We start from the raw sequence: 18,154 nt of genomic DNA, 5'->3' as shown, positions 1-18,154 counted from the left end.
CTCCTATGCTTTGTTTTCTATTATTAATAACATACTTTTCTCTCAGTATTCTGTTTACCCTCTCATTCTAAAATTTCTAATAACTTGTATTTTAAACCTCATAAACTTATCCTCTAATGCTTTTATTTTTCACTCCAACCAACCTTCTCAATTTTTTGTTTTATTTTTCAGAAACTACTGTCAGCTTCAATTTCTAATCTTTGTCCTAAATTTTAATTTCTTTTATCATGATTTTAATTTCTATAATCCTTTCTTTTTAAAAATAAAAAGATATCATATCTTTTATACCTTGGATGATATTAAAATTTTTCGAGGTATTCTTCTCACAGTTTTACCTGTTTTGTTTCAGTTCCTCTTTGGTATTGTTTTCCAAAGGTCTGAGAATCCTTTGTTTCCTGTGTGTGTGTAAAAAAGAGCTAATTGCAAGCTCTGGATTTCTGTATGAGTGTTCGGGGAGGAGGATGTAGAGTTGTGGAGTTCAATGTAGGATTATTGGGAAAAGTTATTGGGTGGGGTCAGGGGAGGCAAATCTCTCAGGATCTGAGCATCTTTTCTTTGAGCTGAGAAGTCTTCTAATCTTCCTGGCTGCAAAACTTCTTCTCAGTGGGACTCCACTCAAGCTGTAAAATTTTATTTAGTTGCTCTATCTACAGAATAGCACTCTTTTCTCTGAGCAAACCTGAATCTAGAGTGCCTTTGAATCACCACTGCAAGAGTATACCTGCAAACTTTTATAAAAGTAGGGATAATTTCCAGATTACTTGAGTTAGGGAACAGATACATGCCCCTAAATGCTTTTTAAAATGGAACTAATTATACTATTTTCTACCTTACTTGTAACCCAGTCTTAAAAGTAACCAGTGGCTCAAATTCCTGAGTGATTCCATAGTTCTGTGTTTTGAATTGGCTTGCTTTTGGATTTTACTCATTGCTATTAGAAATTACATTTGTGTTTCACCTTCCAAAATGTGTGTGTGGCCTTGTTTCCTGTTTCTTCATCCTCATCATTTTGGGCCCTTTTATATTTCTGTCATCTGATTAATGTTTAGGGAGATGTAAAGGTAAATATGTTTCTCCAGGCTGATATGTGAAATTGGAAATTGGATGTATGATGTTTAGATTTATACTGTATTTTTATATCATTTAAAAATAAATCTCTAGCTTTTTCTTATGAATCATGGATTAGAAAATATGGGCTGTATGATACTGATTCTTTGGTGTCAAGATTCTTCTTTATGGTCTATTACATGGTCATTTTTAAAAAATTAATGATTTTATTTAACTTTATTTATTTATTTTTAATTTGACCAAAGAGGGACAGAATGAGAGAGAGAGGGAAAGTGCAAAAGTAAGCTACTTGATCTGAGACTCAAACCACGGTTGGCTATATGGGAGTCCAGGCCCTTAACCACCGTGGCACCTGCCGGCTCCTATTATATGGTCATTTTAAAAAATGTTTCATGGATATTTGGAAAGAAACTCAATTCTTAATGTTGTAGATGCAAGGAATATTCTATTTTGAGTAGTTCTGGGTTGTTAATTGTGTTGTTAAATTCTTCTATTTCCTTGGTATAGTCTTGGTTTCTGAGAAAGTTATTTTACATTGCAACTTACTATAAGTATTATTTTAAAAATTTCTCCTTGTATTACTTTCAGTTTTTGCTTTTTTTTTTTCTTTTTGGAGAGGTTTTCACTATAGGACGCGTGGGCTCGTCAGAAAGAAGAGAGAGACGAGAGACAGAAAGCGAGAAATCACCCCCCCAGGGGGGATGGCCACACTGCAATCCCTTCTCCTCCATTCTCCTCTCAAGATCTTGGGCACGCATGAACATGTGCCTAGCATGAGTTTAAGCTGCTGGATCCGGGACTCGAACCGCGGTCGACTACATGGAAGTCCAGTGACATAGCCATTGTGCTAACTGCTGCTCCCCAGTTTTTGATTTTAAGTTTTGAGGCAACTTTGTTGGATATGTACACATTCAAGAATTCCTAGAAAATATTTTATTTACCACTTTATGAGATCCACTTCTCATCTATTCTATTTAATGTGTGCCAGTCTTCTTTCAGAATGTGCCTGTTAAATCTTTTTTCTATTCTTTTACTTTTATTCTTTCTATGTAATTATATGCATTATCTATTTATTTTGGTAGGGCATGATTTTGTCTTGTTTTTAAAACAGGCTCTCACTATATCAGATACTCTTGCCTCTGCCTTCTTTTTTTAATTTATTTTTAAATTGTTTTTTTTTTTAAAATTTATTTATTATCATCATAATCTTGTTTATATTACATTGAACAACATATAACTTTACATTGTATTACATTTCTTTTTCCAGAAGGAATACCATGCATATCAGTCAATACAGAGACATTAAAATCCCCATTTCATCATCCAATATCTTGTTGTTTTTCCTGATAATTATTATTATTATTATTCCAATTATCTTTTAAAAATAATCACTATTTCTTATTTTGCATGTTAAAAGACTTTACCCAACATGAAATACTTCTCAGACCAATCCAGTTGAGAATACTATACACGTCATCATCCACAGGTAATAAACCATATCTGTGTCCCACTAATGTCATGCCTCTCTATTTGTTCTCTTGCTATCTTCTCTATACCCTTCTCTTCTCTCCCCCCATTCCACACTGTCTTATCCTCGTTAACTATTTTCACTGTTTTTATGTCTTTCAATATTTCGCTCTCTACCATAGAGTGCAGATAGTCGGTATATATTAAGTGGATACGTACAATATCTTTCTTTCATATCCTGGCTTGCTTCACTGAGCAATAGATCCTCCATATCTGACCATTTTCTATCAAATGACAGGGTCTTGTTGTTTTTTTATTGCTGAGTAGTATTCCATAGAGTATATATGCCACACTTTTTCAATCCATTCATCTGTTTGTGGACATTTGGGTTGGCTCCATGTCTTGGAGATCGTGAATAATGCTGCAATAAACATTGATGTGCAAGCACTTTTCCTACTGAGTGTTCTCCTGTCCTTTGGGTAGATACCCAAAAGTAGGATTACTGGATCAAATGATAGTTCTCTGTGTAGATCTTTGAGGAACCTCCATATTGTTTACAGTTTGCCTCTGCCTTCTGAATAGCTGGAACCACAAGTGTATGCCACTACAGGTAATTTTATTAATATTCCTTAATGCTGTACTTTTATAAAAAAAAAAAAGAAAAGAAAAACCTTTTTTAGTTTTTGCTATAGGGTGTGTATGTGTTCGCTGGAGAGAGAGAGAGAGCAAAAGAGAGAGGAAAAATGAGAAAGAGAAATTACCTCTCAGGAAGATGGCCATGGCCACAACCCCTTCTCCATTCTCCTCTTGGGATTTGGACACTCACATACATTTTGTGGCATAATTTTTTAATAATAATTAATACAAATTTATTTCCAAGTAGAATATGTGTTACCTAGGCCCAAAGAGGAGGCAAAACATGCCTTTCTTGGGGTGATCAGGTACAGGTGTTCATTTGATTTTATTTTGAGAGTGAGAGACAAAGTTTGGTTTGGCCCAGAAAAGTGGGGCATGTGGAAGTAGGAGCTTGTGGGTTATAGGTGTGTTTTATAGTTTACAAGTTGATGATTGGAAAAGGAAAGTTGCTGAGATCAGAGAAGAATGTACTTTACAGAGATAAGGAGGCTTAATATACATCAGAGATATTATGACAGTGACAGGAGGCAGGAATAGACCCTGTTATCAAAGGGTCAAAATGGTCTGTTAATGTTTGTGGGTGTAACTCCCTCCAGGCCCTCTGGAACGGATTTTGGAAATAGGAAAAAAAAACATCAACCTTCTCTCCATAATTTTCAAGCTATTGGGTCCAGGACTCAAACTGTGTCAACCATGCTGGAATTCAGTGCCTTAACTACTATGCCACCTGCTGACTCTAACTTTCTGCTCTTTTTTAACCCCTCGCTACAACCTCTCTGTCCCCTCTCCCTAATCAACGACTGGTATGTTTTCTGCCAGCATAGATTAACTTACATTTTATATAAGTAGATTTTTCTATAAAGTGTTTCTTCTTTTTCAGACTTCTTTCCTTCTTTCAGCATAATTATTTTGGGTTAATCCATATAGTTGCATGTATAAGTGGTTTATTCCTTTTTATTGCTGAATAGTACTGAATAATAGAATTGTTTATCTATTTATTTATTTACTTATTGAAAGACATTTTAGCTGATTCCTATTTTGGAATATATACATATATATATATAATATCATATATATGTTTTTGCCATAAGGTATGTGTGATCACCAAAGAGACACAGACTGAGAAAAAGAAAGTGAGAAATCACCTGCTGGGAGTATGGCCATGCTACAGTCCCTTCTCCTGTCTGGATCTTGAGTGTGCATATACATGTGCCTGGCATGATTTTCAAGCTGCAGTATCCAGGACTCAAACTGTGGTCATCCATGTGAGAGTCCAGTGCCTTAACCACTATACCACCTGTTGTCCTCCTGTTTTGGACTATTATAAACTTGTATGATCATTTATCATATGATAAATCATCATTATAGGTATATTCCTTTCTTTTCTTTTCTTTTTTTTTGGGGGGGAGGAGATTTTTGCTATAGGACATGTGCACTCACCAGAGAGACAGAGACAGAAAGACAGAAAGCAAGAAATCAGAAATCAGCCCCTGTGGGGATGGCCGCACCACAATCCCTTCTTCATTCTCTTCTCAGGACTTTTGGGCATACATGCACATGTGCCCGTCGTGAGTCTTAAGTCACCAAGTCTAGTACTCAAACCATGGTTGGATATGTGGGGTTCCAGCAATGCAGCCATTATACCATCTGCTGGTCCCAAGTATATTCCTTTTCTTAAAAACAAAACAAAGCAAAACAAAAACAAAAACAAACTAGGGGCTGGCAGCTGGTGTGGTGAAGTATGCTGACTCCCACATGACCAACCACGATTCAGGTCCAGACCTGGTGACTTGCTTTCTAACTTTCCCTTTCTCTCGCTCTCTCTTACTCTGTCCCTCTCTGGTCAAATTAAAATAAATAAATTAATTAAAAAGTTAAATTTAAAAAAAACTAGAGTATATCAGAGGTGTATAATTAACTTTTTAAGGAACTATCAAAGATTTTCCAAAGTGACAATGCTATTTTATACTCCCATCAGCAATTTGTAATAGTTCCAGTTCCTCTGCATCCTCACCAACATCAGGTCTTGTTGTTATTATTAATATTATCTTTGTGATTGCCAGATAATACATGTGCTTATGAGAGAAAGAGGGAATGTGGTTATGCCACAATTCCTTCTCCCCTTCTCCATCTTGGGATTTGGGCATGCCTGTATGCACACCTGGCATGTTTCTCAAGCCATGCACAGCCTAGGATTTGAACCGTGGTCAACCACGTGGGATCCAGCTTCTTTAACCACTAGACCATGATGGTTTTAATAGGTGCATAGTTGCTTCTATTGTGATTTTAATTTGTATTTGCTTAATGACTAATGATGTTAAGCATTTCTCCTTGTGGTTTTTCCTTTGGTTGGTTGGTTGGTTGGTTGTTTTGCCATCCGTACATTTTACATCTGAAGTGACTTGAAATCCTTTCTAATTTTTTTTCTTATTGAGTTGTGTGTTTTCTTACTGTCAATTTGTTTTTTTGTTGTTGTTGTTTTTTGGAGAGGTTTTCACTATTGGGCGCGTGCACTCGCCAGACAGACAGAGAGAGACATAGAGACAGAAAGTGAGAAATCACCCCCCAGGGGGGATGGCCACGCCGCAATCCCTTCTTCTCCATTCTCCTCTCGGGATCTTGGGCACGCACGCACACACGCCCGGCGTGAGTTTTAAGCCACCGGGTCCGGGACGTGAACTGTGGTCGACTACGTGGGAGTCCAGTGACATAGCCATTATGCTAGCTGCTGGTTCCCCTTACTGTCACATTTTTGAAGTTTTTCATATCTTTAGAATATCAGTCCTTTATCAGAGACATGATTTGCAAAAGTTCTTTCCAAGTCTGTGGCTTGTATTTTGTTATAACCCTTATAAACAACACAAAACTAATTTTGTTATGTTTCTCAACTAAAGAATATCCTTTTACAAATAGGCTTAATTTGTTTATTTTTTAGGATTATTTTGATACAGAAACATTTCTGTCTCATTTTGCGTTTTTTTATTTATCTAGTCTTTGTTCACTGTTCTATTTGAGATTTTTAATTCTCTCATGTTTTCTCTGCTGATTGGAATTATTGCATTCTGTCAATTTAGTGGTTAGCCTTAAAATGATAAAAACCTATATGACTTTCATGCCTGATGGGTTTCTGCTGGGTCACCACTGATTATATCTCAGAATTTGGCACCAAGTCCACACTGGCATTTGGGATGCTTTAAAGAAAGGGTTTGTTTTTGTTTTCGTTTTTATTAGTTTGTTTCAATTGGGGAAATTTGAAATAAGAAACTATTATAGAAGATACAGGTCCAGGTCCCACTGAAGATGTCTTAGGCCCCATTGCTGTGGGGGCTGCAGCATGTACCTGTGCTATATGCAGGGACTCTGCCCCATTATTGATTTCCCTTTCTACATGGCAACATTGGAAAGCACCTGAGAGAATGAGAGGACACACAGGTCGTTTTAATCTTGCTATGCAGAATTGCGGAACTAGCCATTTATAAGAAATATGAGGTTCCCAGCCATTGAATACCTAGAGAATGGGGAGCCCAGTCACAGTGAGCTCTATGTCCAGCAACCCAGATGAGCTCCTGTGCTCTTCAGTGATTATACGAAAAGGTCTTTCTGCACAACACAGTGATCCTAGAGTTCATTTACTTTGACTATTCTCCCTCCCATAGCCATGTTATTGTGGTGTGGACTTTTAGTTCTAACTTACTGTTAATATACCCATTGGTCAGCATTACTGCACCTTTGTTTTCATTTACAGTCAATAGTTATTTAGATTTATCACCATGTTTCCTTATTTACTCATTTACATTTTGTCTCATATTTCTTCTGGAATTATGACTAAACTTTAGCAATTTGTTTATTAAAAGTGTGAGAATGGGAAATTCTTAGTTTTTTTTTCTCCAGAAACTGTTTTTATTTTCCCCTTGGTTTTGAATGATTATTTTTTCTGTACATTGAATTTTAGTTTGACAGTTAATCTTCAGCAGATTAAAGATATTGAACCATTATCTTTGGCTCTTGTCTTTTGAGAAGTCTGCTGAGAGTTTAATTGTTTTATTGTTATATGTAATTTGTGTTTTCTTCCTAATTACTTTACAATTTTTGATCAGTCTTTGATACTGTGCAGTTTCACTATGGTATGTCTGAGTATGGATTTATTTTCTTCTCCTTTAATTCACTCTGTGACTTTCAGCAGTGGGCTCATGTAATTTCTTGAACTGGTATACTCATAACACAGGTTCATACAGATTCATACCCAGACTACATTAGATGGCAAGGTTGAGAAAACTTGCCACAATAATCCCTTCTTCTCCATTCTCCTCTCAGGATCCTGGGCACGCATGCACACGCACCTGGCGTAAGTTTAAGCCACCGGGTCCGGGACGCGAACCACGGTTGACTACGTGGGAGTCCAGCGATATAGCTATTACGCTAACTGCTGGTTCTTTATAGAAGTTCTGAAAGTTATTGTTATATCCAAGTTTTCTTCTTTCTTCTCAAGTCAATTCTAGTAATTTATACTTTACTAGAAATAATCTATTCATTACTATTTCAAAATGTGTTAGCATGCGATATAGCTATTACGCTAACTGCTGGTTCTTTATAGAAGTTCTGAAAGTTATTGTTATATCCAAGTTTTCTTCTTTCTTCTCAAGTCAATTCTAGTAATTTATACTTTACTAGAAATAATCTATTCATTACTATTTCAAAATGTGTTTGCATATAGTCATAATAATATTTTAATATTAAAAAATCATCTTTATGACTTTTTTATATTCCTTTTTTAATTTCTACATTTTTGTGTTTGATATTTCTTAATTTTGTTTACTGAAACTTGGGTTCTCCCTGTATTATTTCCTTTGTTTTTCAATTTATTGGGCACTTGGTTTTGTAATTATTAATACTACTTCTATTTTATAATTAATTAATTTTGCCTTTTACCTTTATTATTTTCTTTCTTGACTGTTTATTTTCTTGTTCTTGGCTAATTGAATTAGCTCATTTATTTCCATTGTCTCCTTTTTAATATTAATAAAATTTAATTCTGTGAATTTATCTTTGAGTATACTTTGGACTGAGTCTATATATCTCTATTTGTTGTAATTATCTTTAATTGTAGAATTTATTTCCATTATAAATTCATACATATTTAGATTAATGTTCTAAAATTTTCAACTTGTTGATCTTTTGGGAGTACTTGACTAAAATTTTGTTATGAATTTGTTGTTCATTTCATTGTAGCCAGTACAATTCCTGCTTTGGAGAAAACAAAATTTAGTTTTTGTAGGTGACTTTTTATAAAGATCCCTTTTAGAAGGCAAAGGTCTACTTGTAACTTTTAAGTAATTTTAGCAATGAAATTATTCAATTTATCTGTATTCCTATTTGTTTTGGTATTTCAAGAGCATTGCATATTTTCAGATGAAAACATGCTTCTCTCTTTTTTTTTTGAGAGAGAGATTTTTGCTATAGGGTACATGTGTTTACTGGAGAGACAGAGACAGAAAGACAGAAATCAAGAAATTACTCCCCAGGGGGGATGGCCACACAGCAATCCTTTCTCCTCCATTCTCCACTCTGGATTTTGGATACACACACACACATACCTGGCTTGAGTTTTAAGCCACTGAGTCTGGGACTTGAACTGTGGTCAACTACGTGGGAGTCCAGTGATGTAACCATCACACCATATCCCAGTCTCAAGAACATGCTTCTCTTAAACTTTCCTTTTAAGTATAGCAACATTTACTTTATGTATATTTGTACTAAGACTATGCATGTGCTGTCCAATATGGTAGGCACTTACCACATGTGGCTTTTCAAATTCAAATTCAAATTCAAATGAAATAAAATATAAAACTCTAGTTGCATTTTAAGTGCTCAATAGCCTCGTCAGGCTAATACCTCCATTATAAACTGTTTGAGTATATAATATTTCCATTCTCATAGCAAGTTCTATTGGATAACACTGATCTAGACTACTATATTTTCTTGTAGATTATACCTTTGATTAGTGTAGTGTTGCTATATTTACTTTTCTTTTAATGTTTTTCCTATATGGTATATGTTCTTGCTAGAGAGAAGCTTAGAGAGAGAGAGCCAGAGAGAGAGAAAAATCACCCCCCATGGGGGATGGCCACGCTGTAATCTGTTTCTTCTCCATTTTCCTCTTGGGATTTTTGGGCATGCACACACACATACCCACCATGATTTTTAAGCTACAAGGTCTAGATCTTGAACCATTCAGTTGGCCATGTGGAATCCAGCCATCTTAACCTCCATACCTTTTGCTAGCCTGCTATATTTATTCTTTATTACAATCCACATTAAAATTTTTTTCTTATTTCCTGATACATATATTTCCATCATTACATTTTAATACTTCTACATAGTTTTTTCTTTTATTACATTTTATTTTGGGGGACCAGCAGATGGCATAATGGTTATGTCACTGAACTCCCATGTATTCAGCTGTAGTTTGAGTCCCAGACCCAGCAGCTTAAAACTCAGGCTAGGTGCCCAAAATCCCAAGAGGTGATTGGAGGAGAAAGGATTGTGGCATGACCACCCCTTTGCCCCAGAGGGTAATTTCTTTCTTTCTTTGTTTCTCTCTCTTTGGTAAGCACACATACTCTATAGCAAAAAATCTCTCTTAAAAAATTATTTTTGAGGGCCAGCCAGCAGTTAGCATAATAAAAAAAAAAAAAATCTCAACAGGAGCCGGTAGATGGTGTAGGGGTTACATTGCTGGACTCCCACATAGCCTACTGTGGTTTAAGTCCCAGACCCAGTGGCTTAAAACTCAGGCCGGGCTTGTGTGAATGCATGCCCAAGATCTTTGGAGAAGAATAGAGGAGAAGGGATTGCGGTGCGGCCATCCCCCCTGGGGGGTGATTTCTTGCTTTCTGTCCCTCTGTCTCTGTCTTTCTGATGAGCCCACGCACCCTATAACAAAAACTTCTCAAAAAAATTATTTTGGGGGACCAGCAGATAGTGTAATGGTTATGTTGCTGGATTCCCATGTAGTCGACCATGGTTCCGAGTCCTGGACCTGGTAGCTTAAACTCCTGCCAGGTGCGTGTGTGCACATGCCCAAGATCCCGAGAGGAGAATGGAGGAGAAGGGATTGCGGTGTGCCCATCCCCCCTGGAAGGTGATTTCTCACTTTTTGTCTCTCTGTCTCTGTCTTTCTGGTGAGCGCATGTGCCCTATAGCAAAAACCTCTCCAAAAAAATTATTTTTGTTTTTTAAATTTCATAAATGTATTTTATTTTATTTTATAATTTCTTATTTATATACTATTGTTCTACATCTTTATGGTATACAACATGGCTTTTCAAAGCATGCATGTAGTGTATGATAATCAAATCAAGGTTGTTACTATATACATAATTTTCCACAAAGAACTTTACTTTCTTTTGTCTGTTAAATGCTTTTTCACTGAGCCTCTCTTTTCCTCCCTCCACTATCCACCCCACTCCCACACAGTCTCTGGTATCTACACTTACCTCTATACTATTATATCTTTGAATCTTTCCATTCCCATCATAGAATGTAGACATTCAGTATATACTGAGTGGAGGTAAACAGTATTTGTCTTTCATAGTCTGATTTATTTAACTTAGCAGTAAATCTTCTAGATTCTACTTTGTATCAAATGACAGAGTTTTGCAGTTCTTTATGGCTGAGTAGGATTTCACAGTGTATATGTGCCATATTTTTGAAAATCCAGCCATTAGTTGTTGGGCACTTAGGTAGATTCTATGTCTTAGCGATTGTGAATAATGCTGCAGTAAACATGGATGTGCAATTGTCTTTCCTATTGAATGTTTTCTTGTTTTTTGGATAAATTTCAATGAGTGGAATTGCTGGGTCATATGGTAGCCCTATTTGTAAATGTTTGAGGAACCTCCATGTTGTTTTCCATAGTGCCTATACAAATTTACTTTCCTACCAGCAGTGCAGGAGAGTTTTTTTCTCATCACAGCCCCACACTTGTCATTCTTAGTTTGTTTTTGTTGTAGTTGTTTTATTATTATTATAGCCATTCTGACTGAGGTTAAGTGATATCTCATTGTGGTTTTGACTTGCATTTCTCTTATGATAAGAGACTGAATATTTTCCCTATGCTTTTTGGCTATTCACATGCCTTCCTTTGAGAATTGTCTGTTTAGCTCATTTGCTCATTTTTTAAAAATGGGGTTATTAGTTTTTCTGTGGGTAAGCTACTTGAGTTCTTTATATATTCTGGTTATCAATCCCTTATGTGAAGCATAATTTGGAAATACTTTCTCCCATTCTGTGAGTTCTCTCTCCACTGTACTTATTGTTTCCTTTGATATGCAAAAGTTCTTTTAGCTAGGTGTAATCCCACTTATCTATTTTTGTAATTATTGCCTATGTGTTAGGGGTCTTAAGAAATCTTTACCCACTACAATTCTTCAAGGGTTTTCCCTGTGTTTTCCACAAGTAGTTTTTTAGTTTGAGGTTTTATATTTAAATCTTTTATTCGTTTTGATTTGATTTTTGTTAGTGGTGAGAGACAGAGGTCCAATTTCAACTTTTTTTGCAAGTAGATATCCAGTTCTTCCAGCACCATTTGCTAAAAAGACTTTCTTTTTTTCATTGGATTATCTTGGGCCCTTTGTTAATAGTTTTTCTTTAAAAGTTTTGAAGAATTCAGAAGTGAAGCCATTGGGACCTGGACTTTTCTTTGTTTGGTGATTATTACTGATTCAATTTCATTGCTGTTTATTGGTCTATTCAGGCTTTCTGTTTTTTTCTGGTTCAATCTAGAAATTTATCCAGTAGTTTTTCCATCTCCTATACAATTTCTACATTGTTAGCACATAGTCTCTTATAGTAATTTCTCAATATCTTTTGTATTTCTGTGATATCTGTTGTAAGATTGCCTGTTTCATTATTGATTTCATGTCATTTCTTTCTCTGTTTTTCTTGGTTAGTCTAGCTAACAGGTTTGTTTTGTTTTGTTTGTCCTCTCAAAGAACTAGCTTTTTCATTTTGTTAACTTTCTGTATTGTTCTTTTATTCTCAATATTATTTATTTCTGCTCTAATCTTTGCTATTTCTTTTCTTGTAGTCCTTTGGAGTTTTCTTGTAGCTTTTCCAGTTCTTTGAGATGCTTTATTTGATTAGTTATAAGTCATCTTTACATTTTTTTCCTTGGAGCACTAATTGCTATAAACCTGCCTCTTAGGACTGCTTTTGCTGAGTCCCAAAGATTATTGAACAATGTGTCTTGATTATCACTTGTTTCAAGAAATTTTTAAATTTTGGTCTTAATTTCTTCAGAATTTTTGAAGTAATTCAGGAATAAAGTGTTTAGTTTCCATGTATTTGTGCATTTTTAGAGTCTCTTTTTATTGCTGATTTTAAGTTTAATTCTACTATGATGGGAAGAAATGCTAGGTAGAGTTTTAATTTTGTGAAGGCTTCCTTTGTGCCATATTATGTGTTTACTCTTTGAAAATGTTCCATGAGAAAAACGTGTATTTAGTAGTTATTGGGTGAAATGTTCTATAAATGTCTGTCAGTCCATTCAGTCTTTGTGGAGATAGGGTGCACTCTTTTGCATCATCTGCTCCCACTGAGTTGTGGATTCTTGATCATAAATGGAGCTCCACTTGCTAGTCAGCTTGCAGTCAGGTACAGCAGCATTCTTGTGACTTGTGATGGAAATGGGGTGGGAGATCTGATTTTTTTTTTCCCTGAAGCTGTGTATTCATGTTCTTTCCTAAAATGTGTGGTCACTTCATGCCAGTTTCAGTGTTTTTCTGTGGTTGAGGAATACTGGCATCCATGGTAGGAAACTGGGATTCAGAATTTCAGGGAAGAGTTTCTCTCATTTTCTCTCCCTAAGGAAATCTTGTGAAGGGGAGCGCCTCTGAAGGATCACTGGCTTCAATGGTTGACTTCTCTTTTGATTTCCAAGTAGAAATCATGTGTTCCAGAAGTTTCTGTCATCTTTTTATTGTACTTCATCAGGCTTGCCCCACTTCTGAGGTTTTTATCAGTCTTTCTTCCCAGAGAAGTGCTAGAGAAGATATTTCTGGTTGGCCATCTTGATCCTTCCCCTGGAATGGGATGATGGTGGGGTGTTCACACTGCTTCCTCTGGTTAGTCTCAGTCTTGGACTCTGGTGCTGTGATCCTGCTGGCCTCTCTATCCAGTTCTGCCCCAGTTGCCTCTCTTTATTCTCATTGAGCACTCCTGGTTCATTGCTGAATCACAGCCTGCTCAGCATCTCTCCAGCTCACAGTTACAGTGGTACCTGGGGTGGGTAGGTGAGAGCTACCTCCCTGGAAAATACTGCAGTTCTGGATCCCAAGTCTCAGCAGCAAGGCAACACAGTCTATTCCAGTGCAGAAGGCAGAGGTGGCAAGGCCAGATGCCCAGCAGCAACCTAGGCTGCTTCTTTCCAAAGTGGATTTTGAAAAATCACTCAAGATAGTGTATATTCTAAACCTGCCCTGCAAGAAGCTCTGGAGCCTAGCCACAGTGGCAGCAATGACATTGGCTCCTCCACTTGGAGAGCCTGAATCACCCACTCGCAAGTCCTCGCAAAGAAAGACAGACAGTTGCAGACATACTCACACATGCACACACATTTACCCTTGCATGTGCTCACTCAGAAATAACACTTGTACCCTTGCTGTCATTCTCTCATTTATGTATTAAGTATCCTGAAAATAATATGTAATTCTAGAGACCAGCAGATTGTATAATGGTTCCGTCACTGGACTCCCACATAGTTGACCATGGTTCGAGTTCCGGACCCAGTGGCTTAAAGCACGCTAGGTGTGTGTGCGTGCATGCCCAGAATCCTGGGAGGAGATTGGAGGAGAAGGGATTGTGGTGTGGTCATGCACCGAAGGGGGAGATTTCTCACTTTCTGTCATATATATATATATATATATATATGTATTTCTAGTCATTTTTAATGTAAGTTTAACAAATTTATGTTTATTTTCATCCTGATATGTTTGATTTTTTGACATCTTGATTTATTTTTTTAAAAAACTATTTTCCTCTTGTTATTATTGGTTTCCATGTTTGGTGTATGTGTGGAATATTGGTTAAGTCCATAAGTTCAAGCTTATGCCTGCTTGCGCATTGATCCCATTTCAACATTTCAGAAATCAGCAGCTTTTTTTAAAGAATTTATTTTATTTAACTTCAATTATTGCTATTTTTAACTTGACCAGAGAATGACAGAGAGAGAGGGAAAGTGAGAAAGCAAGCTGCCAGATCCAGGATTTGATCCACAGTTGGCCATATGGGAGTCCAGCGTCTTTAACCACCGCACCACTTGGCAGCCCCAGAAATCAGCAGCTTTTAAATTCTTTGTGCCTAAGTATCCTTGTTTCTAAATTTTAAAATCATTTTTATTTTAATTTATTTTATACATTCAATCACATATGTCACTTAGCTTGCAAAGTGAACATTCCAACATGTATACATTTCTCAACAGTCCAGTTGAGAATAATATACACGTTATCTTCAACAGAAAATAACCCATTTCTGTGTCCCATAAATGCCTTGCCTCTCTATTTTTCTCCTAATGTCTTTCCTCAGACTCTTCTCCTTCACCCACCATCTCCCCACACTGTATCTGGTATTTATAAACATTTTCTATGTTTCTATATCCTGTAGTCATTCACTTTCACCCATAGAGTGTGGATACTTGGTATATATTATGTGAAGACATATAATGTCTCTCCTTCATAGCCTGGCTTGTTTCACTCAGCATTAAATCTTCCATATTCATCCACTTTCTGTCAAAAGTCAGGGTCTTGTTCTTTATGGCTGAGTACTGGTCCATAGAGTATATGTATCACACTTTTTCAATCCATTCATCTGTTTGTGGGCATTTGGGTTGGTTCCATGTCTAAGGAATTGTGAATAATGCTGCAATAAATACTGATGTGCAAGCACTTTTCTGATTAAGAATTTTGTGTTCTTTTAGTAGATACCAAGGAGTGGAATTGCTGGATCATATGGTAATTCTATTTGTAGATCTTTGAGGAATCTCCATATAGTGCTCCACAGTGGCTGGGTCAATTTACATTCCCACCAGCAGTGGGAGAGAGAGTTCCCCTTACCCCAGCCTCACCAGCCAGCACTTATCTTTTTTTTTTTTTTTTTTTTTTTTTTTTTTTTTTTTAAATCTTAGTCATTCTGACCAGGATTAGGTGGTATCTCATTGTGGTTTTCATCTTCATCTCCCTTATAATGAGGAATGTTGAGCATTTTTTCATATGCCTTTTGACTATTCATATATCTTTCTTTTAAAGTAGTTTTTTCAACTCATTCTCCCATCTTTTAATTGGATTGATCATCTTCTTTTGGGAAAGCTGCTTCAATTCCCGTGTATTCCAGTTATCAGTCCCTTATCTGATGCATAGTTTAAAAAAATATTTTCCCCTTCTGAGGGCTGCTGATTCACACTAATTACTGTGCCTTTTGCCATGCAGAAACTTCTTAATCTGATGTAACCACACTTGTCTATTTTTGAGATTATTGACTGTGCTTTGAGGGCCTTATTTAAGAAGTCTTTGCCTACCCCAATGTCTCCCAGAGTGTCCCCAGGGTTTCCCAGCAGTAGTGTTAGAGTTTGAAGGCTTAGGTTTAGATCTTTTCTTGTTTGTTTTGTTTTGTATTTTCTCTCTCTTTTATTTTTATTTATTTATTTTTTATCATTACCTTGTTTCTAAAATTTTTAAATGAAGATAAAAGTAGTACTCATTACACAGTGCTATTGGGAGGGGCATATGAGTAAATGTATTAGATTTTCTTAGTATATAATAGGTGCTCAGAACTATTACTAGTTATTTCCTGGGCTGTTTTACCTCTAGAAACACTGAATGTATTTTTTATTATAATTGTTACTGTTAAATTAAAAAGTACTCAGAGGGCTGGCTCTGTAGCCTAGTGATTAAGGGAGCTAGATCACACATGGCCCACGGCATTTCAAATCCCAGCCCCAACATTTTGTAAACCATGCTGACTGTGCATACATGCATGCTCTAAATCCTGTATGGATGGAGAAATGGAGAAGGGATTGTGGTGTGACCATGTTCCATGAGAATGCTCTCTCTCTCTCTCTTTGTAGTGAGCGCACATGCCCTCTGGCAGTTAAAAAATACACACATTCTGTGTGTCTCTAATATTCAGTTTCACAAAAGAAAAAAATAAATAAAATTATTTGAATACCATGTAAGATAAAATCATTTGCTTATTTTTTTTCCCTTTATGAGAGAGAGAAGGAGAGAGAAGAAAAGGGAAAAACACAGTGACAAGCATTTTTTTACTTTTTCACTGTGTTGTGATTCTTCTGCCTCACATTTCCAATTAGGTAGGATTGTGGGCATATGCAACCACATCCAGAGGGTTCTGGTTGTCCTGAGAACTAAACCTCTGCCTCTCATGTGGCTTTTATCTTCCCAGGTGGTGGTGCTATCTATGTACCACTGCAGCTGAGCCAGCTTGCTTTTTATTCTTCCCCTTGTAGAAATATTTTATTTTTGCTAGAATTATCTGGCATTATAGAGCCACATTACTTAATATTAAAAACTATTTTAATTTACATAGCTTTCCATTCAGAATCAATACTGTTTGCATTCTATAATATAATCATAAGTATTGACTACCTTGGATCTATGTATTTTCAGTACTCACCACCAGACCTTTTAATCCTTTCTTATATTCTTTTTTCTTTATATACTTACAGTTTTTAAATAGTGTCACATTGTTGTAAATTTTGAACGTGTCTTTATTTTCTCAACAATATGAGAGAAAGAAATATTCCAATAACAAAAGATAATTAAAAACTATACACCAAAATAATTAAATTCTTACACCAAAGAATGTGAAATATAGGCTTTCTACTTCCTCTATATATTCACATTGTTTGGAAAGTATAGTCCTCAGTGTTTGGGTGGTGTCCATTTGGCCATATCTTCCCAGGTGTGTCACTGTCTTCAGGCTTTCCTTGGATGCTGAACTGTAATTCTTTCTTCCACTAGAGTGAACTGTATCATCACATATGATTTAAATTACTGCTTGTAACTAAATTACTTCTCAGCCCATTCTACAGTCCCTCTCCCTCTTTGGTTCAATAACTCTTGGTTTTAATAGGTTATTTCTGCAGGTCTGTTATTTCTAAAATGTGCATTTCTTCATCTGTAAACAATAATATTGGATTAAGTGATCCCAAAGGTTTATTACAGGAATAAAAGTCTATGATCTATACCTGCAATTCCTTTATTATTCCACCAGCAGTACTTTTTAACATTCTTTGAAACTCCACTCTCTGATGTTTTTTTTAAAATGGGTCTGGAAGCTGGCTATTGTTTCTCTAATAGATTGAACTATACTTTAACCAGAGCACAGAGCCTTTATAAAACACCCATAATCGTCAATTGTCTCAAACCTACTCTGCTACAATTAGTGACTCTACTATCTGGAGGGCATGTAGTTACCACCTGTGTTATCAACTATTACTCATCCAGGCATACTCCCAACTCCAAGTCATACAATAACTCACTTCTGGGTGATGCTCAGAAAGTGGGGTCACAACAGGTACCAGTGGGATAAGAGATCAATTCAAGGGATGGTATCTATCCCTTCATTTCTGTTTTCTCTAACTTTAAAATATTTTCAGCAGCAACTGACAACCTGTCTTTTTTTGATATTCACTTTACTGAGAGAATTCATTTGATACCCTTCACCTCAGGAGTATCAGAACATTTTAGTTCAATAGAAATAGATATGGCACATACCACACTATTGAGAGTACCCAAGAGAGAAGCACATACCTTCTGTGGTTGAAGGAGTCACCTCAATTGAAGGATGATTACCTTTTAAAAATTTTTATTAGGACCAGCAGTTAGTGTAATGGCTATGTCGCTGAACTCCCATGTAGTTGACCACGGTTCAAGTCCTGGACCCCACGGCGTAAACTCACGCCGGGCAC

The sequence above is a fragment of the Tupaia chinensis genome, unplaced genomic scaffold (genome assembly GCF_000334495.1).
Source record: "Tupaia chinensis unplaced genomic scaffold, TupChi_1.0 Scaffold142808_1, whole genome shotgun sequence".
Taxonomy (NCBI): Eukaryota; Metazoa; Chordata; class Mammalia; order Scandentia; family Tupaiidae; genus Tupaia; species Tupaia belangeri.
The sequence above is the reverse complement of the archived record's forward strand: the minus strand, read 5'-3'. Positions refer to the sequence as shown.